We start from the raw sequence: 24,309 nt of genomic DNA on the forward strand, positions 1-24,309 counted from the left end.
CTGTGATTTAATAATTGTTCATACAAATACAAATTGGCTGTTTATGTCCCTGTAGCAACTTCTTGTTTTATCGTTCTGTCTGTGTATGAGATGGAAGCCTTTCACATGTAGGTCACCTCTCACAATCTATAAGATGGACTTTTTGGTGGCCCATGTGACATGGATTGGCTGTTCTCAGCTGGTTCCTAGTGGACAGGTGTCAACATTACAAAAAATCATCACCACACTTAGTATTATTTGGCACTCTTGTTAATAAACTAAATGAACATGGAGAAGTAATTACCCTGTCCACTCTATGATAGCCCCTCCAGGTCCAATATGAGGCATATTGCTAAGAAAGGATGATGAGGCTTGCATTGTTGCTGTCCATAGTTAGTCTTATTGGTGGATCAATAATGAACTTCAGCTGTCAATCTGGTATTTCCAAAGCACTAACTTTACTTAAAATAGCTTATTTGACCTAATGCTGTTTTTTCCATGAAATTCTGAAGATTTTTCCTCAGTAGGGTTTACTAATTGAAATGGTCTCCTTTTCTTTTCTCTAATCCTCTTCCTCATCCACCCAAAAGCCTTTTCTTGAATGACAGATTTTTTTTGCTGTACATTACATGTTATAAAATGTTAAATTACCTTATTTTCATTGTTCTAGGATGTTTTTCCAGTGTGATCTCCAGAATGTATAGAGGTCCAGCTACTATATTTTCTAAAACTTGACATTATCATGAATGATTTCTTGTCTTATTACTTCTGTCTTCTTCTTTAGCAGTTGTAAATGGGGAAATCTCCACCCAATGCAGTGTTTCTAGTGGCATCCCACAGGCTCAAAGTTATTAAATATCCTTATCAATGATCTGAAAGACTATAAAATCATTGCTGGTAAAGTTTGCATATGACACAAATTGGAATGATAAATGATAGGGACAGATGAGTTCTACAGAATGGTTTGGATCACTTGGAAAGTGAGGCTCATTTGAACAACATTCAACCTCAAAAGGCAAAGCCATACAGCTAGGAACAATGAATTAAGGAGCACACTTACAAGATGGGGGACTGTGTTTGGAAAGTAGTAACTTTGAAATGCACTGTGGGTCATGGTGAGTAACCTAGTGAGCTCCAAGTGCAATGCTGTGGCTGAAAGTTAATACGATCCTTTTATATATAAAGAGAGAAATGTCAAACAGAATGAAAGGTGGTATCACTGTTGTATATAATATTGGTGAGAACTTTTTTACTGGAATACCGTGTCCACTTATAGTGTCAAACTCTTAACAAGATGTGGTCTAATTGGAAAGAGTTCAGAAAAGAGATGTAAGAATAATAAGCTACATTAAAACAGTGATTCCTGTAATAGCATGCTAAACTCTATTATACTATTCAGCCATTAGGTGGTGCTATGTGTAAAGACCTTAGTTAAATGAACCTCAGACATATCTGGCAAGGCATTAAAGGATCTTACGATGAACACATCTGGTGTGTATAAGCAAGCTCTGTGACCAGTCCATATCTGGTACAGAGGAACATGACGTGGTGGCAGGAATAAACTAAGAACAGAAACAGAAGAAACAAAGCAACAAAGGTTGTGATATCTCGTCAACATGCCACTCTTCAATGCCTCAGAGAACTTCAGCTTTGAAAAACCTTTGTAATGGACCAACTGGAAGCAGTGTTTTGCACGATTTTGAATTGCAAACAAACACCACAAAAAACTGGAGATATACAGGTATATTTAGTTTATGCTGTGGGGAAGCAGGCAAAGCATATCTTTAAATACTTGGACTTTACTAAAGACAGGCACAAAGATGACTATGAAAGGGTTCTGGCTATGTTTGATGCATTCGTTATACCTCAGAGAAAAGTATTTTATGAAAGATATATTTTCACCAGAGAATTCAGGAATCAGAGGAAATGTTGAATGTTTTATAAGACCTCTGCATACATTGGCTGAAAACTGAATTTTTTGTGGGGGAGTGCAAAACATGAAAATATCAGACAGGCCAGTTATTGGTTAACAGATAAAAACCTTTCACAGCAGTTACAATTGAAGAGAATTAAATCTAGATACAGCTATACAGATAGCAAAGCTGTCAGAATTAATTGAACAAAAGGCAGAAGCAACTTTAAAAACCTGAAACTAGCTTGGAAGCTATAAACAGATACTTGAGTGTTAAAAGTCATTATCATAAAGCCCCCAAGGCAAGGGGAAAGAACTCCCCAGCTATGAGGGACAAATTACAGCCTACATGCACAATGTGTAGGAAACAGTCATATCCCAAGAAATGATGCACACCCAACCAGAGGTGCACTGTGTAATAAATGCACGAAATATGAACATTTTGAGCTGTTTGCTGCACCAAAGCAGTCAAGGACTTGACTAATATATTACAGATAGTCAAAAACTATTGTTTCTGGGATCTATAGAGTGAAACTGAAAATTCATGGCAAGACTATTGATTTTAAGGGCTTGCTTACACTTAAAATACTGCTATGCTGCCACTGTAGTACTTCAGTGAAGACACTACCTATGCCAACAGGAGGGATTCGCCTGGCGGCATAGGTACTCCACCTCCCCAAGAGGCAGTAGCTAGGTCAACAGAAGAATTCTCCTGTCTATACTGGGGTTTAGGTTGGTTAAACTGTCATGTGGGGTGTGGATTACCTAGTGTAGACCAGGCCTAAAATTGACTCAGGAGCTGACATCACAGTAATCTCAGAAGGGATTTACAATCACCTTCACCCCCTCTCAGAGCTGAAATCACCTGACACACCTGACACAGGCCACTTCACTATAGAAACAACTTACTAAAACAAAAGCTATGCATTCAGAATGTAGGTAATCAAAGTACCACAGACCAACAGCCTTCTCAGCTGCAATGTGGAAGCCAAGGTGATCTAGTGAGAAAGGTGGAAGAACTCAATGGGATATTTATATTTATCACATACATTTTTCTTGAGAAGATTTTGCTTCTGAAGATTATCTTTTGGGATTACCAAATAACTTGAAATTTTCCGAAGAAAGATGGCAGAATTGTTAACTAACACAAATGGAGTTGTGGTTTTCATGGAAGAGATTTGATATATGGATATTCGATGGTAGAACATAACAAAACTCTCAGCGGACTCTTAAGCCTAATCGGTCAGTCTGGACCAAAGCTAAACAAGGAAAAATATGTTTTCCATCTACTCCAAATGGAGTTTTTGGGACAGACAACAAAGATGGAATCAGTCCTAGCCCTGAGAAAGTAAAAGAAATCCAAGAATTGAATGCACCAACGAATATACCATTATTGAGACTTATACTGGGGGTGGTAAACTACCTTGACTGATGCCTGAAAGACCTTCCTACAGTGACAAAACTACTGAATGAACTGTTAAAGTCCAACTCATCTTGTCTATGGGGGACAAATCAAGAAATTGCCTTCAAAAAGGTTAAAGCAATTATCTCAGCAGCTCAAGTTCTCAAGTACTACAGTGTGAATAAGCCCACAGTGATCAGTGCAGACACAAGCAGCTATGGCCTAGGAGGTATAACTGTTGCAACAATGTGGCTCTAAGTGGAAGCCAGTGGCATTTTGTTCTTGCACAGAATACAGAAAAATGATATGCACAGATTGAAAATGAATTCCTGCCAAGCATATGGGCACATAAGAACTTTTACAGATATTTATGTGGACTGGACGGTTTTACACTAATCAGACCATAAACCATTTGTAACCCTCATCAAAGGAAAAGACCTGAATCAAGCATTGCTGAGATGCCAATGTCTGTTGCTAAAGTTAACGTGATTTAACCCAATTGCTAAATATGTTCCTGGGAAAAATGTGTTAATAGCAGTGTCACAGAGTTCAGCATCTCACTCTGCTATCTTTGAGCTTGAAGATGATAGGCATACATGGAGCTGTGAACCCATGCAGACAAGTGTCAGGGAAGACTCCTTCAGTTACAAAAAGTAACCTCAACAGACATACAACTTCAGGAAGTTTTAAGTTACATTAGGGGTGAATGACCCAAGTAGCTAAAGGACACTATGGAAGTGACAAGAGACTAATTTGCTGTGTGTGGACAACTAAGCAAGTCAAATAGACTCATGATTAAAGGTAATTGCATCATAATTCCAAACAAAATGAGAGGAGAAATCCTAAACTTCGTTCATGAAGGACATCAAGGATTAATGAAATTCTGTGAATGGGTCAACCAGTGAAGTGTTCAGGCATCAGCAAGAACATACAGAGTAAAGTATCTCTCCGTGAACATTTCAGAACTAACAGACCAATACAACACAAAGAACCTTTAATAACAACAATCTCTATCAGACAGACCTTGGAAGAGACTAGCTGCAGATTTATTGAAACTCAGAGGACATTACCTAATCATTGTGGACTATTTTCTCCAGGTATATAGAAATAGTGTACTTAACACTGCAACATGTCTTTCATCAAGAAACTGAGGTGCACTTTTGTTCACTGTTGTCTTCCAGAACAACTAATGATGGACAAGAGAACACAATTCATTGCAGCAAAATTTAAGTAATTCTGAACAAAATATGTTTTGATCGTATTACTAGCAGCCCACGTCACCGACAGGCAAAGTGGGAGGCTGAGAGACCTGTACAGAAAGCCAAGAAAATCCAATAGCAGGAAAATCCATTGGATCTTGGATGGATGAATGAAAAGAAGGAAGCAACTTACAAGGAAGGCATTTTGTGGTGAAGAATCTTAATGCCCCAAAAGCAGGCTGAAGTGTGTTTGTTTCTTTCTCTTTTTTTTAAGGCCCTTTGGGTATCAGAATGCTGGATTTAGGACATTCATTTTTCTTCTCCTTAACACAGAAGCTATTTACAGTATGGATAAAAAAGCAAAGTCAATTGATACAGATCTCCTTTCAATTATCTTGCAAATACCTGTTATCCTGGATTGTAAAAAGTTGCATGGGGGGAGCAGGGGAGGAATATTTAGTTTTGTTGCTTTAGACCAGGCCTGAAAATATTTTTAGTACCAAACTGTAACATTCCATCTGTTCTGGTACTCTGGCAGCATTAGTAGTAACTGCATAAGTTATGTTTGTGTTGAGATTGAGAAAATCTAAACGTTTTTCTTTCAATAACTTAATTACTGCATTTTGTTTCCAAATCTGGCACAATAACTCTTCTCCGGACAAATGAATATTATGTAATTGCTATTTAATAAATGTTTCCTCTGCAAAAGTCAGTAAACACGTTACGCGTCTTCCCTTTTAAAAGTTTCTTTAGGTTCCTCCAGATAAACAAAAATTCTCCCAAACTCCAAATTTCAGATGACACATTCTGATGTTATCTTGGATTTAAGCCACTTCTGACTTTTTAAAAAAAATTAAATGCATAAATAGTCATTCCCCTTATTCATTGTAACACAAACTGCTGAGCTTGATCAATTACTTCTGTTTTCAAAGGGGAAACATGAAAATGTGTTCTTCTACTTGTCAACATGTTCTGACCAGCTCTACTTCTGCCTCAGCCGCTGTATGCTCACCATAGTCCATGTGAACCAAGGAGGGAGGCTGGCCAGTAGGGCGTAAGGGGTTGTATTGGAGAGAGCTTTAGGGAGCCATTGGTGGGAACAGGGATTTTAGAGAGGTAAGTAGTTACAGCTGAGTGTGGGCTGAGGCACAGGGGGTTTAGCGGGGACAACAGGGACCCCGAAGGAAAGACTGGTGTGCTGGCTGGATACCTGGGGTGGTGGGGAGAACAGGGTCTCTACATGGAGACGTTGGAACTTGAATGGCTCTCCTAGCACTGCTGCTGTGGCTCCTTGGTGCACTGGTTTGCCAGAGAGCTGAGACAGCCCTCAGGGCTTCCCAGTCTTCTGCTGCCTTGGTGAGTTAGGGAAGAGAGGCAGCAGCACAGGGGAAGACTTTCAAGCACCTATGCCTGAATATAGAATCACTAGGCTTCTGTCTCTTTCACAAACAGGCAGACTATACAACTCCATTCCCTTGAACCTCTGTTGCCAATCACATTCTGGGTCCCATCACCCGCAATCACCCCTTTTGTGCCCTAACTGCACTGCTTACTTCCCTTCCCCCTTAGATTCCCCAGTACACCATACAAGTGCTCCACTTGAGCAAAGAGATAGAAGTGTATGGAGGTGAAAAGGGAACAGAGATGTTTGATGAAGCATAGGGAAGATCCAGAGGCAGGGCATAGGGATGCGGTGGGAGCATAGGGAAAATAGTTAATTAAAGAAGATCTGCACTCTTAACCACCTACTCCTTTGTGATGGACCAGCTGAAATCAGTGGGGCTCTGCTGTCTATGCTAGCAGCTCGCAGTGCAGGATAGTACCCATGGGGCAAATCTTAAAAGGAGCAGAGAAGACGGGCAATCTTCATCTTTGGGTCAAGGGGGAGGATGAGAGGATCAACAGAGTATTTTTCAGGATGCCTCATGCTTCAGGGAGTATTGGGACTGACAGCCATTTGAGCCTGCCTGCTGTCACATTGTTAGGAAATCAATTGGTGGGTTTTTTCTCCTGTCTCTTCCTTTTAATCATAATAAAAACATACATCACGTGGCTCAGTATTTCAACTACTTTCCAGTCCACTCAGTCTGTTGACTTGTTGTGATTATACCTCAGCAGCCCTGCTGTTTACACATGTCAACGGGCAAATGTAAAATGAGCCTCTGACAGGGTCAGTCCAGTAGGGAATTAAATCAGTTTTTCCCAGTCTGCCAAGCAGACTCTGTGGTAACTGCTGTTTATGAAAACATGGCAGCATAAAGAGTTAAAGTGTTATTGTGACAGCTGCTTCTTAGCAGTCCAATGCTAGGATGTTGGTAATTGTGAGACCATTCCTAATCCTGTGCAAGTTAAAATAAGAAGAAAACCAGAACTCATGCTGTAGGGGAGAAATTCATCACCTGCTGTGGTCAATGAGGATTTCCTCCACCACATCCCAAATGTGTAGAATAATTCTGTTAGGCAGGTGCATACTGGTATTTTCATCTTCTTTTGAAGCATCAGGTATTTGCCATTGTTGCAAGCAAAACAACAAACTGCTAAATGTAAAAACTACAGCATATGTATATGATAAACAGATGTAAGAACTATTTACACATGTTACAGGAGAAAAACAAAGATAATTCATGTATGCAGTGCAGTTGTAGCTATGTTGGTCCCACGAGATGAGAGAGACAAGGTGTGTGCGGTAATATCTTTTATTGGACCAACTTCTGTTGTTGAGAGAGACAAGCTTTCAAGCCACACAGAACTCTTCTTCAAGTCATATCACACCCAACCCTGCAGTTCCCATTGAAACAGATTTCACCTTTAAGTCAATGAGAGTGTTCTCTGAATAAGGAATGAAGGATCAAGCACATGGTAAATAATTAATACCAAATTAATATAGAGGATCAAATTCAGCCTTGACTTCATCAGACAGGATCCATTGGGTTTAAGTCTGTGCAACCAGTGCAATGCAGACTTTGCAGACCAGAGGATCTGGCCTCATGTTTCACATGTCTGTTCAGCACCACACACATTTATGATGCTATATTCAATTCTCATCCTATTAAAAAAAGGGAAATGACTTTTTTCCCCATTGGTGTTTTTGTATGGCTGGTTTTATTTTTAAAAAGTAAATCATTCAAGAGGAACTTTCAAGAACCAGGACTGTAAACAAATATCAAAAATACCATATTTTTAGAAATATTCCACAGAGGATAGATAATAGCTTCAGTCTTAACTTTTGGAGCCTCCTAATGTTTGAATGTTCGATTTCTCATCCTTAACATTGCTCTACCACTTGGAAACAGAGAAATTGCCATCCCAGATCAAACCAATGGTTCTTCTAGTCCAATATCCTGTTTCTGACAATGACTAGTACTAGAGAAAGGTGCAAGTTGCCACACAGAGAGAAAGTTTCTTCCTAATCCTCATCACTTAGAGGACAGTTTGTTTCTCTATCCTCTCTGTCTGTTTGTCTCTCCCCCTCTCCCAATTTAGTTTGATTTAATGATAGACACATGAGCTTTCCAATGACATCCGGAAGTCAATCAGAGTGTTGCCTGAACAAATACTACAGTACTGGGCCCACCATTGGAATGGGATGTAATATTTTAATTCATTTTATAACACAGTGAAATGCAGTTAAGTGATTACCTGGCTGTAAATTAACTCACTCTTTAAAGGCAGGATTGCCATTGCCCCTTTCAATAACAAGCATCCTCTTATTCACCTGCACTAGCTGCCTGCATGACAGGTCACAGAGCAAGGAGGAGAGAAGTCTCCATAGAGCCACTACTTCCCGTCCAACTCTGCTGGGAGGAGGCATGTCTGCATCCCTCAGTGTGCCAGCTAACCAAGCTGAGTAGCTGGAAGAAATCTGCTACCCTAAACAAATAAAATCTCTTTGTAAAAATATATACCTAACCCCAGCACAAACAAATAATGAAGACAATTTAAGATTTTAAGCATTGATGGTAGAACACTATCCATCAGACTGATATAGGCAATAGTTGTTTGAATGTCAGAGCATTCAGAGTTGTCTAAATACAAACATTGCACATTAGAAAGGGGTAGGGAATTATAAAGGGTAATTCAAAAATGAAATGGATGTGCATACTGAACTAATCTCTCCATCTGCAAACTTGTCTCTCTGAATCGAGACTGAGCTGCAGTGGTGGGATAGAGAGGCTTGCACTTCAGCCACTTTCAATTCTGTGCCTGATCTATGAATAAAAAGATTTTTGTCACCTGCACTATTAATGTGGCATCTTCCGCTGGCACTCTGGGCCTGGTTCTCTTTTCAGTTTTACAGCTGTGTAACTCCATTGATTTCAATAGAGTTACTTCTGATTTACACCAGCATGAGAAAACAATGAGACTCCCTTTGTTTCCACATGCTTTTGATGTTTGTCTCTCCGAACCTTGTGAAAATTCTTCATTTTGCGTCTTAATTTATAGCAGATGCAACTTGAAAACCCATTTCACCCCTTTTCATAAATATGTTAAATAAAAGTGCTGAGACAAAGAAATGTGGCTAGTCAAATAATGACACACAGAGAGTGGAAGAAAAAGAAATCTTTGGCTGGTCTCAAGTCTCCAAGCATTCCAATGTGTCTTACATAAATATATTAACACTACACCACCATTTTACACATGTGGAAGTGTGAGGCTGAGGGTATTGGGTACTTTCAGTCTTACCAATAAATCACAATTATAGTAACACCTCTGTTAAATCACTGAGCTGAACCGCTATGAGAATTTACAAAATATTTAATGGCATAGAGAGTAGGAAATTTTCAAGTTCACACAGACATCAGGTTTGTAAATGAGCTTTGCCTTCAATTCTTCCATATTACATTTTTTTTCATGTGTAAATTTAAATCTTTCTTTAAAATATATGAGCCATGTGTCCAGGAGAGAAGTGATCAAAAGCCACTCATTCAAAAATGTTGTTTCTAATTGATTAGCCATATATTTCCTATAATATAGACTGTTATAGGTCAATTCTAGTCACATTATAGCATCCCCTCAGCTGCCTTTATGTCTGTTCCCATCCACTGTTCTTATAGCGCAGTTCTGCTCATACTAAATCCTCAGCCTTCACTCTGACTCCAGTCAATCTTATAAACCTTTGTTTATAATTTGTGAAGATAAGGGACCTGATTTTGCAACCAGTACTCATGTGAGTACTCCTACTGCCTTCACGCCCGACTATTTTGACAATTGGTCAGTGACAATCTTTCTAGAACTCAAAGGTATCAGCAACAATCAAACTTTCCATCTTCTACCACTTGTCATAAAATGTGTAGGCTTCCTGAGGACAGTCACTCCCTCTTGAACTGGTACATACGTGTTCGGTAAATGACTAAACTCCCTTCACACTTACATTAATAGTTTAAATCACTGAATTATGTGGTAGGGGACTGTGCAGATTCTTTAAAAGTCAGAATTCATTTCTACAGTTCAGAAAGAGGGGTTTTTTCAGCTGCCAAGATCTAAGTTGTTTCAGAGGATGACAGTACCAAATTCATCTTTCTCAACAAAAGAGAAAACACCTCTGTATGTAAAAAGCAAATCAAACTGTTTCTGCTTTCTTTTTGGAAGTTTGCATGCCATCTAATCATAATATTTTGCACAACATACAAACCTAAAATTACAATTACTTTGTTTGAGTATGTATTGTACATGTTCTAACAGTATTCCAATATATTGGGGACCAGTATCCAAAAATATCTCTGTATATCAGGTCTAATCCACATCACAACAATTAAATAAGAATGGGAGTAAGAAATCATTTTTCACGACTACCCAGCTAGTTTGTCAAATAACATGCCGTGAAACCCACTGCTCCTGACTTTAATCATATTCAAATCCTAGTTTAAAAAAAGTTAAAGTTAAACATTATTGTAAAGGCTTTGCTGGCTTTAACAAAAATTTAGTAACTCTTAAGGGCGACAGGCATCAGAGCTAGATTGAATCTCTGTAAAGGCTCCCACAGTTAGCACAGAATGTTTTTACTGGGATTTCTTTCAACCTTTTGTCTCTGTGGGTGGTTGAAAAATGAAACTTCTTTTCGGGTGTTAAAACCTCTGTGCTGGTGACCCCAGTGATGCCTGGAAAGGACTGAATGGCTATAGTAAATTCATGAGCCAGAAAAAAATAATAATTTTAGAGCTATTTGGGTTAGCATGAGGTTTGTGCTATCTTTGATTTCCATAACACCTATTTAAGACTTTAAGAGGCATACATTTAGCTTTTTTTTTTTTTAAACTTATGTAGATCTATGCCAAAAAATGTAACATGAGATATTCCACCGAGGCTTTGACTCTGTTTTCAACGAAGTCAATTTGAGTTGACAATTCTGCCATTGAGTTCTACAGCAGTAGATTTAGGCCTTAAATATGTAAACAGACAGTCATACTGGTTACGAGTATTTCTACAATCTGGACAAATAAAGAATTCCAAATACCATATAACAACTTCTTTAAAATGTTCTTTAAAATAAGGGACAATCTTAAAAGTCACAGTCTGTTTAAAAATGTGTCAGAATAGATTTTAATATAAATATATTCAAAATTGACAGTAACTCTTACAAGCAGGTCACTTCATAAGTATTTAATGTGAGAGAAAAATGCAAAGTTGCAGTACATTGGCATGCATACTGAAGCTTCCCCTCATCTGATGGTGTTATTATATATGTCAAGGTGCTCTAATGTGTTGTTCCTCCTGCTTGTTGTTAACAGAGTAAGTTCAAGACTGACTTTAAACATGTGTCTTAGTGGGTACCAATACAAAATTTAACACAGAAAAACAACAAAGTAATAGCATGCAGAAGGACTGTCCTTAGTAAGCCTGGAAAAATGACTTCCAGAACAAACATAATGGATGTATTTAATAAATCTCAAATGGAGACCTTCCCAGTGATATGTATGATGTTGAAGACAGCAACTAGGAAAGATCCTCTTTTAGCACAGGATTATGAGCCTGCTAAGAAAGGATGGAGAAGTGAAAACTAGTGTGTTCTCAACCCATTTATAATCAGAGGGGAGAGCATGTTGGGTGCCTAATATCCTAGTCAGTGAGAAATTTGCTTTTTATTGGTGTGTGCTTGTATGAATTAGGTGTAAAGATTGGTGTTAGAATTGGTGATGTAATCTTAGCTTCTGATTGCCATAATTTTTAGTCTATTTTTGTAATAATGTGTATAGTGGTGTGTCTTGTTCACATGCCCATCAAATCCACCAATGTTCAACAAGCCCCAGACCACTTAACATAATGGAATCATCTGCCTAAGAGTAAAAACACAAGTCAGGATGTTTGCACTGAAAACACCTGCAATGAGGAGGAGAGGTATCCTGCCTTCTGACAGACTGATTATTTGAAAAGTAGCATCTCTGATAGTCTGGAATTTGATTTGACAAGTGAACTCATCTACTCCACGAATTCAAGTTATACTCCAAATTAACCATGGAGAAAAATACTCTTCATCAAATATAAACCAGTGTAATGGGGCACCCACTACTCCCATCCTGTTTGCTTCACATAGACCACTCAGAGACTTTATTTCATGTAGACACTACTGTGCCATTTATTTACAGTGTTTCACTCCACCACCTTCTATATACTAGTGCAGTCACAGTATTTACAATGTCCTCCAGTGTCACTACCCCGTCTCAAAAGGTGGGGAGAAGAAACGGTGTCTCAATGGAGAGCTCCCTTTTGTCAGGCTCTGCCTGCCTGCCTGGGCTTTTTTATCCAGTCTCTTTGTTAATGGGCTAATTAGCTCATTAGTTACCAAGCCCCAGTCTGATCTTGTTGTATCTTTGGGGGCAGCAGTTTTAGGAAGAAATCACTTGAGACACAGAGAGCTGTGAGCCATGAAAGCAGCCATTTATTTTCACCCCTGAAGTAACCAAAACCAGCCCAAACTGGCTGGGCTATCCCCTAATAATCTAACTCAGTTGCCATTGCAACAACAAGGTGCTATTACCACGACAACCAAATATACAACAGATCTGGTCATCAGGAACTCCTCTCCTTAATCAGCCCCCTCCCCTCTCTTCCCCTGGGCTTTATTGGTGAAACAGTGACTAGAGACCTGGTTCAGTTGATGACTCCCAGCACTCTGTCACAAGGAGAATATAACTTAGAGAGAGAGAGAAAAAGAGAAAGGGAGTGTTGACTGGGTTTCTACTGTAAGGCCTCATCTCCCTAGGGTGAGACAAATTGTAACTCCCCTCGCTCCCATGGAACTTTTGCCTTTGAAGCTTCTGGAGAATGTTAGGTAATCTGTTGAGCTAACGTTATTTTATATGTTGGAAGTAAGGCCGGTGAGTGGACATGAGACAGTGATGTAACATCTATGGGCTCTGCAAAGGCCCATTTGGTTGCTGGGAGCCTTACCTCAGAGATCAAGGAGTTTGCTGCTGAAATGTGCAGCCTACAGGTTACACACCAGCAGCTGTGAGATTTGAACCAGGTAACATCCTGTGTCCCCACTTGCTTGGGGCATATCCCTGAAGGCTCTGTGGCTGCAATGAAAAGTTATTCTCTATCTCTCACCTGCCAGTGCAAGCAGGAACCAGTGAAGGTAGCTGGGAGGGAGGCTGCTCCCAGCAAAGCCAGACCCCCTAGCTGCCTGGCCAGGGCCAGGGCCTGGTGAGTCCATTTGCAAGGGGGTGCAGTACATGAATCCTTTCTTTTTTCATGTGACCTCCCCCTGCAAGCTTGGGCTATGGGCTGGCACTACACTCCCTGCCCACCTTCCTGGTGCATGGACTCATCTAGGAAGGGGAAGTTAGTCTCGGAGGAGGTCTGGCATAGACTAGTCCAAAACAGTGGCCCATAAGAGGGGCCTGGCAGGGGCCCATAAAAGTAGCTAAAAAAAAATCAGTCAAATTATTGTTGACAATTTCAGAACTTTTCAGCAAACAAAATACATCTAAGAAAGGCAAGAACTCTGAAGTTTGACAAGATTTATGGTCAACTTCAGTAATAGGCCTAATTTTGGAAAAATCAGTAGGAGAGTGCTCTTCCAGAATTAACTCTGAACTCTGTACCTTAGATAATGACAAAGGAGATTGTATTGTGGAAGAATCAGAAGTGGAACATCCAAATGAAGAAGCAGTGTAAGGAAACGACTGGGTGATACAAAACCAGGAACAGAAACTGGAAGAGAACTCACCTGATAATAAGGTAAACGCAGGGAGTAAGTTTCCACCAGGACCAAGTGATACCGTACAAATTGTATCTGATGGCCCAAAACAACCATAGCTAAGATCTTATTCTCTCCCCCCCCCCAAAAAAAAATACAAGAACAAGTACAGAAGTTTCAAGAGAGTGATTCAGTTTATATCCATCGGTCAAATATAGCAAAATGAATGTATTTTACTGCTTCCCAGACATTTTTTCAACATCCATTGCTGTAGAAAAATGCATGTTTATTGGTAATGGCCTCAGCAAGTGGAAAAAAGCTATAGCAAAGGATGCAGAATTCCAACAGCATGAAAATAGTCAGAATCACAAGGGCCGTCAAGTGGTGTGGGCGTCACTCAAAGATATTCAGTCGAAAGGGGATGGTCTTTCAGTTCAGTCTCAAATCACTGATGCACATTTTGTTTTAGTTCAAGAGAACTGCATGCATATCGAAGTTATGGCAGATGTTCTGTGATATTCCGCAGTCCGGGGATTGCTGAAAGAGGAAAAGATGCGAGTGAAAGCAGCTATGGCAAGGGCAACTTCCTGAAGCTCCAGACTCTAATAGCCATTTACGATGCCATGGTAGGAAAGAAAATTGAAAGTGGACCACAGAATGCAAAATATACCCATTCGTCAATACAAAATGAAATCACTGACATTATGTCAGAAATGTTATTTGAATCAGAAGCCAAGAAGTGAAAGAGGCTAATGTTTTCTCTATAATGGTTGATGAAACTAAAGACATTAGCAAAGCAGAACGAGTGTCAGTTGTGTTGAAATATTATTGCATGGCACTGTATAGAAAGATACCTTGTTTTTCATCCTGCTGAATCACTTGATGCAATCACTTGATCACTTGTATCCTTCAGTACACAAAGAACACATTGTTGTGGTGTGGTATTGATATACAGAACTGTATCGCCTAGACTTTTGACAGTACTAATGTTATGAATGGAAATCTTAATGGTATGCAAGCTTTCTTACAGGAAGAAGTACCTCAAGCATTGTACATTCACCATTTCAATCACAGGCTCAAGTTAATTATTGTTAATGTATAAAAAGGAAACAAACACACACTGAATTTTTTTCATTATCCTGGAGAAATTGTATGCTTTTCTCTATACATGCTAAATTCATAGCCATTAAAAGAAAGTAGACCCCAAAAATAAAGTCTTGGAATTGAAGAAGCTCTGAGACACTCGATGGGCATGGTTTCTGCTTGTAATGCTGTGAAAAAACAATTTCATCCATTCTAGTGACACTCGTACTATCTCAAGATCTGTCAAGAGGTGACAAGGCAGCGGATGCACGAGGTCTTAGTTCAGTATGGGACTTTGATTATATTTTCCTCTTTTGCATGTTCACAAAAATCCTTCAACTGTTTAAAGTTATATCTGACTACTTGCAAGCAGCGGAGTGTGACTAGTCTCAAGCATGCTTCTCTGTGGACCCTAATCAGTGAATTTCTGAACATGAGAGATTTGGAAAAGGCATTTGATGAACTATGGAGTGAAGCTTGTTATCGTAGCATCAGAAAATGATTTGAAGCTGCCTGAAGTTTGGGGAGTGCACAGTCATGTCCAAAAATTGCCTAAAAAACTTCAGGAATACATTTTGGCTGAAGAAGTATCGAGTGAAGTACAGCCCCTTTTAGATAAAGGAGACTTCAGGAAAACACACCTATTTGCTTGATCAGATAATTGGAGAACTTCAAAGATTTTCTGGAAATAAATCTGTTTTTGTTGGTGCCAATTGTCTTAACCCAAAGTATTAGAATTTTCTTGACTTTCTAAAATTAAAGCCACTTGCAGAACATTATGGATGCAATATAAACAGTGTGGAGACTAAGGTAAAACTCATGCCAAAAGTAATTGGGCACTATTAAGGAGAGCAGAAGTCCAAGATTCACAGTTTGCTGTAGCTGATAATTTGTTTGAATAAATACAAACTTGCATTCCATGAACTGCATAAATTATGTGTGATCAGTGTGATTATTCCTCCATCAAGTGCTACACGTGGAAGAACATTCTCAGGTCTTCGACAGGTGAAAGATTACCTGAGGAACCACATGACAAGTGACCGGTTAAAGGACTTGGCTGTCATGGCTATTAAAAAAAAGTTCTCAAAGTCTCTTGATCTGCAGAGAGTTGGCAACAGATTTGCTGCTGCTCACAACAGTCGTATCTAGCTTCAGTAAGGTAAATAAATTGTTACCAACATTATTTATCCCCATTCTATAAAGTATATGTAGCAAAATCCTTGTTTGTCCAATAATGATCTTCACTACCCCTTCGCTCCCCCCAAACTAATTAGTTTAGTATCACCACTGTGTAGGACCATGCAGCTTCTGAGAAGGAAGCCTGAACTGGGATCTGTAGTAGGACTTCCCTATTTTTGAGAAGGTATAGAGAGCACTTCTAGATGAACAGTAACTCTGTTCATTCATGGGTTTACTTGTAAGTAATAAAGTAAGAGTTTGTTAGCCAAGTTTGGAGTGGAGCTGTGCTGACGGTGTTTTCCTGCAATGGCTTTTTTAAGAGCACCTACCATGTTTATCAGTGAGCATCCCCCACTCCTGAGAACAGAGTAATTGGAATATGGGAGCAACCGTGAGGGGTGATACAACGTAAAATTTCCAGGTGCAAAGATTGGTGGTGGTAGCAGTTGCCTTATCCTAGGACGTAGGAAACTCAGGGTGGTGACAAAGCCGCAGACAAGCCTCATTTTGGGACAGACTGTAAGTGACTCAGCAGCAGCCCCTCTAGTACATTGTGTTTGGGTTCCTTTCTGGTTATCAGGGGGCCAGGTTGCTCCTCATCAGTGTGCAGCCATTCAGCTCTTCCTGCCCCCATGGACTTTGCCTTTGGTTTGAACAGTGTTTCTGTATCCTTTGATCAATTTGCTCTATCCCCCTCTGGTTCCCTAGTGTTCTGGGACAGGTCCTCACACCATCAGTTTCCTTCTTTCAGTGAAGTAGCACAGACTGTACTAAGCTGTTCTAATAGGACGGAGTCACTGAGCCATATTAACAGGTGTGTTACAAAATTCCTGTCATGGATGGGGTCTGGGGGTGTCTTTGCAATTTTCCTGTTCTATGAAAATGGCCTCATGGGGTATGTTTACACTACAGCTGGGAGTGAACCTCCCAGCCCAGGTAGACAGATGCATGCTAACAGGGCTCGTGTTAGCTCACTAAAATTAGCAGTGTGAATGCTTGGGTCCTCAAGCCCACCTGACCTACTAGGTCTGAGCTCAGGTGGCTTTCCTGAGTCTCTGCCAGAGTCACAACGTCCACGCTGAGATTTTTAGCTTGAGTCCTGATAGTGTGAGTGTCATAACCATAGGGGTAGCCTAAATTCCTCCTTACCTCTAAGGGGTTAAGAAGCTCAAGTACCCTGGTTGGCGCCTGACCAAAGGAACCAATGGGGAGAAAAGATACTTTCAAATCTGGCGGGGGAGAGGTTTTGTTTTGGGTTCTTTGTTTGTGTGGCCATTCGCTCTTGGGACTAAGAGGGACCAGACATCAATCCATGTTCTCCAAATCTTCCTCAAGAAGTCTCTCAAATTTCAAACTTGTAAGTAACAGCCAGGCAAGACATATTAGTTTACCTTTGTTGTCTCAACTTGTGAATTTTCCCTTTGCTAGAGGGAGGTTTATCCCATTTTTGTTGTAACTTTGAAACTAAGGCTAGAGGGGGTTCCTCTGTGCTCTTTGAATTTTCTGATACTCTGTAAGGCTAACTACCAGCCTAAGTTTACAGAGGTGATTCTTTTACCTTTTTCTCTTTAAATAAAATCCTTCTTTTTAAGAACCTGACTGATTTTTCCATTGTTCTAAGACTCAGGGGTTTGGGTCTGTAATCCCTTTGTAACCAATTGGTGAGGACATATGCTCAAGTCTTCCCCAGAAAAGGCGGTGTAGGCTTGGGGGAATATTTTGGGGGGAATAGGACTACAAGTGGTCCTTTCCCTGATTGTTTGTTAAATCACTTGGTGGTGGCAGCGATCCCAAGGCAAGAAAAAAATCTGTGCCTTGGGGAAGTTTTAACCTAAGCTGGTAAGAATAAGCTTAGGGGGTCTTTTATGCGGGTCCCCACATCTGGTACCCCAGAGTTCAGAGTGGGGAAGGAACCCTGACAGTGAGTCTGTCTACCCAGGTTGGGAGGTTCACTCCCAGTTGCGATGTAGACATATCCTGAGAATTTCTTTGTTCCTCTAAGTTAAGGGAAATTATGGATTTTTGGAGACTTCCTTGAGCTTTTCAGTCAGAAAGCATAGGAATCCTGTCAAAAATTTAGAGAATATTTAGAGAAGAGAGAGCTACTCACTAACAATTCAATGAAGATGTTATGACATTGGATTTCTCCTCACCTACCCTTCTCTCCTCAGAAGAAGGGGGAACATTATCAATGATTGACTTTTTAAATAAATATTCTTTAGACATCCATTTTATGTAGTTTACATCTACACTAGTGGTATGATTCCCAGCTTGCATAGACATACTCATGCTAGCTCGATATAAAATAGTAGTGTAGCCAGGGTAGCAAGGGTAGTGGTAAACAGCATTGATGGACTGGCCACCACGAGTACATACCCAGGAGGTGCAGGTAGGTTTGCACACAGGTTGTCTAGCCCGTGCCATTGCTGCTGCCTTTGCTACAGCAGCTACATGACTACTTTTAGCATGCTAGCTCAATGAGAGTTAGTGTATGTCTACTCGAGCTGGAAATCACATCCCTAGCTCCAAATCTAGATGTAGCCTTAGAAAATAGGGAATTCTTTAGTTCCTAACTAAGTAACTGAACAGAACAGTTATTTGCAGTAATGGTGATTCTTTGAAATGTTTTGTCCATGTGGACTTAAAATGTGCATGCACCTCATGCACACAAAATCACAAAGGGCATTAAAACCAATAGTAAAAGGCTCTATAGTCATATAAATAAGAAGAAAACAAGGAAAGAAGAATTGGGACTGCTAAGCACTGAGGAGGGGGTGGAGATTAAAGATATTTTAGGCATGTTCCACCATCTCAACAAATACTTTGCCTCAGTTTTTAATAAGGCTAATGAAGACCTTAGAGGTATTAGTGGGGTGGCTAATGAGGGCAAGGATATGGAGGTAGAAATTACCACATCCAAGGTGGAAGTCAAACTCGAACATCTTAATTGGACTAAATCGGGGGGCCTGGGTAATCTCCATCCAAGAATATTAAACAAACTGGCACATGAAATTGCAAGCCCAATAGCAAGGATTTTTAATGAATCTGTAAACTCTGGGATTGTACCCTGTGGTTGGAGAATTGCTAATATTGTTCCTATTTTTAAAAAAAAGGGCGGGAGGGGGGATGATCCAGGAAAGTACAGGCCTGTTAGTTTGTCCTCAATTGTATGTAAGATCTTGATTTACAGTTCAATATTCTCTCCAGACTAATACAAAAGCAATTTCTGGTGCTGGGAACGTGGATTCTGGGATCATTTTCCATTTGCAATGGGAGACCGGAAAATCCAATCCATATCTACGTGAGATCTGGACTACTGATAGAAAATGATGGGATCTGATCACCTGTACTGCTGAAGAGGGTCATTTATCCTGTGTGAATGAATGCCATTCTTGCTCTTCTGTCTAAGTGTCTGGACTGTAGTGTCTGTGCAGTTCTGTAAATTCAAGATATGTCAAGTAACAAAACAATATCTGCTTTTTTGTCCTGGTTGGGTTTCACTTTCAGGTTCTCTATGCTCCAATGTCTGGACTGCAGACAGCAAGGGGGAGTGTTTACTTGTTCATAAGCATCAGTTCCAACTGGAATTTTTTAAATATGTAAATACTTCTATTGGGCTTTGGTTTCCCCAAATCTTCTTTTTAAGAGATCTGACTTTGGGCCAAATTTAAGTTTTGTGTCCTTTTTAACTGTAGAGGCCAATCTGTATTTAAAACCACACTAAAGACATCACTCTCCATAAACACTGACACTAATAATATCCCACAGGTTAATAGCATTTAGGTAAAAAGTTTACTTATCTGAAGAGTGTAGGTGACTTCTCTAGTGATATAACTCAAATGGAATACTTAGTGAGCACTTTCCTCCGTGTCAGTTGCAGGTAAATATCAAATTGGGCTTTGTATCATCACAACCACATTTTGCTTAAAAGAACTTCCCCCAATCTTTCTAATAAATATCCCTTTTTACATTTGGGTTGTTCACTGCATACTCCATTAAGCATTTGCTTAACTCCTTCCCAGGAAAAATATAATTAAGCAAACAAATTCATCTGGAAAATATATTAGTGCCTTTTAACATTCAGCAGCTCTCTTGTGACATTTTTGCTGATTTTTCCAATATATTTTTATGGATATTCTCTGTCCCTTTACTGCAGCAGCTGCACCCACTTTTGTGGGCTATAGATGGCCAGAGTTCTCAGCAAACCCTGTTCACACATGCAAATACCTCACCTCATGTCATTTATCCTTTAAGCAGAGCCGAATAAAAAGCAGTAATCTTCATAGCCAATTTTTCCTGACACTGAAGGCAAGGATTTTCTGATAAAACTGATCAGAAGGGTTTTTCCAGCACTCACAAGTAATATTGTTTTCTTTTGTATATTTACTCTTTGTAATTGGCCAAAGTCATTCTTGGTGAAAGTCCACTGAATTCAACAGGAGTTAGAGTGATACAGTGTATACCATGTATGGCCTCCCCCAGCCCTATTTCCATTTACCCAATCCTGTAGTCTTTATACAGGGAAGACACACTAAAATCACTGCGAGTTTTCCTTACACAAAGAGCCAAATCCTGCATTCCTTACATAGGCAAAAGTATACTGATCTCAGTATTTTCATAATTGTCTTTTCCTTTTCATATAGGTGGGATCTTTGCTATAGTAAAACTATAACAAATTGCTAATAATGAAATTTTAGACCAGGAATTCTCAACTCTGTTCATACCAAACCACTCATTCAGCCAGTCATAACTCAACTGCCTAGATGTGCTTCAGAACCTTGTACATCAATTACTATGATGCTTCAGAAAAGCTGCCTCAGAAATCAGCACAATGTTTTTTTAAGGAGATCGTCAGAAAAAAATTGCCTAAACTGGTTTTGGTCAGAAAAAAATCTGTTTCAACAAAAGTGAATTATTTCACAAAAATGTATCAACTTTGACAAAATTTGCTGTGAGATAAAATTTACAAAAGGAATTGGTTTTGGTTCTGGAAAACTTCAATTTTGGAAATGTTCAAAATTGTGTTTTGGAATTTTTAAATTTCAATTAAAATGATTTCATTTCTTTTTAATTTATTATTATTGCAGTAGTTTTATTATTTTTATATTATTTCATGGAATGTCCATATCAGTAGAGCATAATATGAGACCAGCTCTATTGTTCGGTTGTTCCTGTCTAATATGCACTACTGCTTCTCATAGGTCATATAACATGACATAATATTTTAAGTTATTTTATTTTTAAAATCATTAAGAGAAGCTGCTACTTATTTTTTGTTTTTCTGAACCATTTATTCAGAAATGGACATTTCCTGCAGAAATTTGCCTCTCAATAAAATTAAAAATAAACAGAAAAAAATTGAAAGGAAATCTTTGACCAGCTTTGCTTAGAATTTAATGTTGTAAAACTTAAAATTATACCTATCATAGTTGTTCTTAAAGAATAAATTGCTTATTTCTTCACATTTAGAGCCTTCTTCTGAAATCACTTGTAGCACAAAGGGCCTGGATGGGTTGCCAGCAATAGGGGTTGAACACGGAACTTCTGCATCAACCAGCATAACGCTCTAAGCTACACTTTTGAAGTCAATGGGGCTATGCACGTGGTAACTTTATTTACATGTGTAAGTGTTTGCGGAGTTAACCTGCAAACAGAGCATCATGCAAAACTGCTGCGGGCGCAAGCGCTTGTTCCTGGATGCTATAATTTTCCATATAAGCAATGATTTCTGTCTTCCATAGGCTAATGTGACACTGACTGCATGCAAAACAACACACCACCTAAAGCAATGTGATCCCAGTGTTCAATATTTTATTGTAGTAATGGTATTAATCTTATTATGGTTCTAGCAGATTAAAACTAATTTTAAATTATTCATCTTTCCTCTTCCATTTTTAAGAGCTAAGTTACAATTATTTTTCTCATCCTATAGTCAAGAGTATAAGTAAACAACCTTCTTGAAGGTTATTACCAATGCTACTCCATGGATCAAAGGTCACTTATGTACTGAGCAGCCATAACTCTCCTGGGCCCCAAACCCATCCTCTCCATCACGGCTCTAAATTCCAACAATCTTGTGAGAAGAAATGTCCTAAAGTACCTCCTGAACCTGCAGCCCAGACTACCTACAGTAGTACAACTCATCATGGAACAATATTGGTGAGTAAATCGTGGTAAGTAAGTAGCTGGGAGAAATATTTGAGCCATTCCCACAGGGCATGTGTGTTTGTGGAAATAAATGTGCTGAGAGTTCGGTTCAACAGTGAAGGTTTTGGTTTGGCAGACATTTGCACTGAAGCACTGGTATTTGTGTTGTAACACTCTTGCAACATCGCAAAATGCAAATGGCTGACATCATGCCAAACTATGTTGTGGTAGCCCTTTTGTGGATTACAAAGTTGAACAGAGGATTTTCTGCTTCCCTTCAGAGGGTTCAGAAGAAAAATGCTGGAGACTGTACAGGGAAAGAATTCCTTTAATGAGACAAATGCGTCCTTTGTCAGGAAAGATACAGGTTAATTCATCTCAGAGCCTACCCAGATTCATTAGTGACCAACAGAATTTGCTGAAAAAATGGCATATGTTCGTCACATCCACCACATTACCAGCCTTTCCTGGGCCAGACTGATTGGCCTCATCCATTATTGTAACTCATTTGACTCTCAACACACAATCTAAATGCATTTAGATTAATTGTGCAAGACTGACATGCAACAAAATGGTAGAACTTCAAAAACTGAAAACCTGCATATGTATCAGTAGTAAACACAGGCAGAAGTTTCCTTTTGAAAAGTTAAGACACTAGTAAATATCTGACATCATAAGTTCCCTGAGTGTTAATGGAGACCGTAAGAGACATATGCATTTATTTTATGGAGCACAATTAAAACCATTAAAAGAACCTTCAAACCTGTGTGGTGAAAAATGTCCCAGTCCTGCTAGTATGCACTGCAAGATGTCTAGAAGTGATGTAAGAGTTGAGAGGCTCCTACCAATAAACATTTTTCCTACATAGAAACATTTTTGAATAAAAGACAATGGTAGCAAATTCCAACTCGCAACACTATCCGATGCTTTACTGATGTTCCTTATCTTTTATTATTTTGTGAGCATCAACAATCTATTCAGTGCCATACAGAACATAAAAATAAGATACACTCCTTGCTTCAAAGAGCTCCCATTCTTAAAGGCAATCAGATAAGGTTCTTATAATCTAATTAGGTAACATGCAGTATGTTAACTAAGACTGAGTTTAAACACAGAGGAGGAAAAATCACAAGTTATCTTTAGTGCCATCCTCTAACTCAGAATCTGAAAAATTCTAGAAGCTTGAACTTCACATGAAATTTTGTATTTTTTTTCTTTTTTGGTAGGGCACAAGGAGACTGTTGTGGCAAACCTTTGCATGGTTTTAGTTTTGCCATTCTCAGTTGATCGTTGGTGTTGCAAAACTGAAATCAGTGGAAGAGGTCTCATTTAACGTGAACCCCCAAAGTGTGGAATGGAGAGGTTATGGATAAATGGCTCCAGATTTACTCTCTCTGTTTCATAACAAGATATGTTAAAACTGAATGTGATGTTGGTTCTGCAAAGCCTTGTTGGTTGGGATGGTGATATGAAAATCCACAGGCTTTGGTTCCCCCTCAAGCTGAATCCCCAAGGTTCAGAGGGGAGTGTTTTCAGATAAATAATTGCAATTTTGACACATGCAGCAAGATCTTGTGGAATCATCCTGCTGTTAAATATTCCTTAGCTTGTGCTGTACAAGCTGTTCTCATCTACCACCACCTGAACTGTTAACAGAGAAAGGAGAAAAGCAGATACATAATTTGTAGTCTGTGTGAGCACTTTGGGCTTCCTGTTTTCATCTAGATTTTGCTTGGATGGAATTTATTTGTATATTTTTGGATCAGAATTGTTGTAGAGACAGACTTACTCTGTCCTAGATTTGATCTTAAAATGTATCTGCCACTTGCATACATGTTTTCCTGCTAGAAATTCTGCAGTGTCTGTTCTACTATTTATCTTCATCTCAACAGGGATTCTTTCTGTGTGGACCTTTCTTTGTTACATGGCTGGAGTTTAACCCAGCCTTGTGTTTGCTTGTCCTGGAATTGATTTGGGGTTTGTGAGGGGTTCCCCCTTCCACCACCCGCCCCCCATTCTGACTAAATTTTGAAATTGGAAGAACAACCGAGTGGCTTAATTATTGTAAGAAATATAACTAACTGTATTTCCTGAGTAAGCTTTTGGCTATGATTATGAGAATGCTGTCTGTTAGAAGAGTGACTAACAGAGAGCTCAATCTGAGATTGATTTAGAAATGTATTTTCATTTTTCATTGCATTTTGAGAGCAAGTGAAACAAAGTGGTTTTACTTCTGTAAGAAATGTGTTTGCTTCCCTTACTCAGTTTT

The sequence above is a fragment of the Caretta caretta genome, chromosome 3 (genome assembly GCF_965140235.1).
Source record: "Caretta caretta isolate rCarCar2 chromosome 3, rCarCar1.hap1, whole genome shotgun sequence".
NCBI classification, from domain to species: Eukaryota; Metazoa; Chordata; order Testudines; family Cheloniidae; genus Caretta; species Caretta caretta.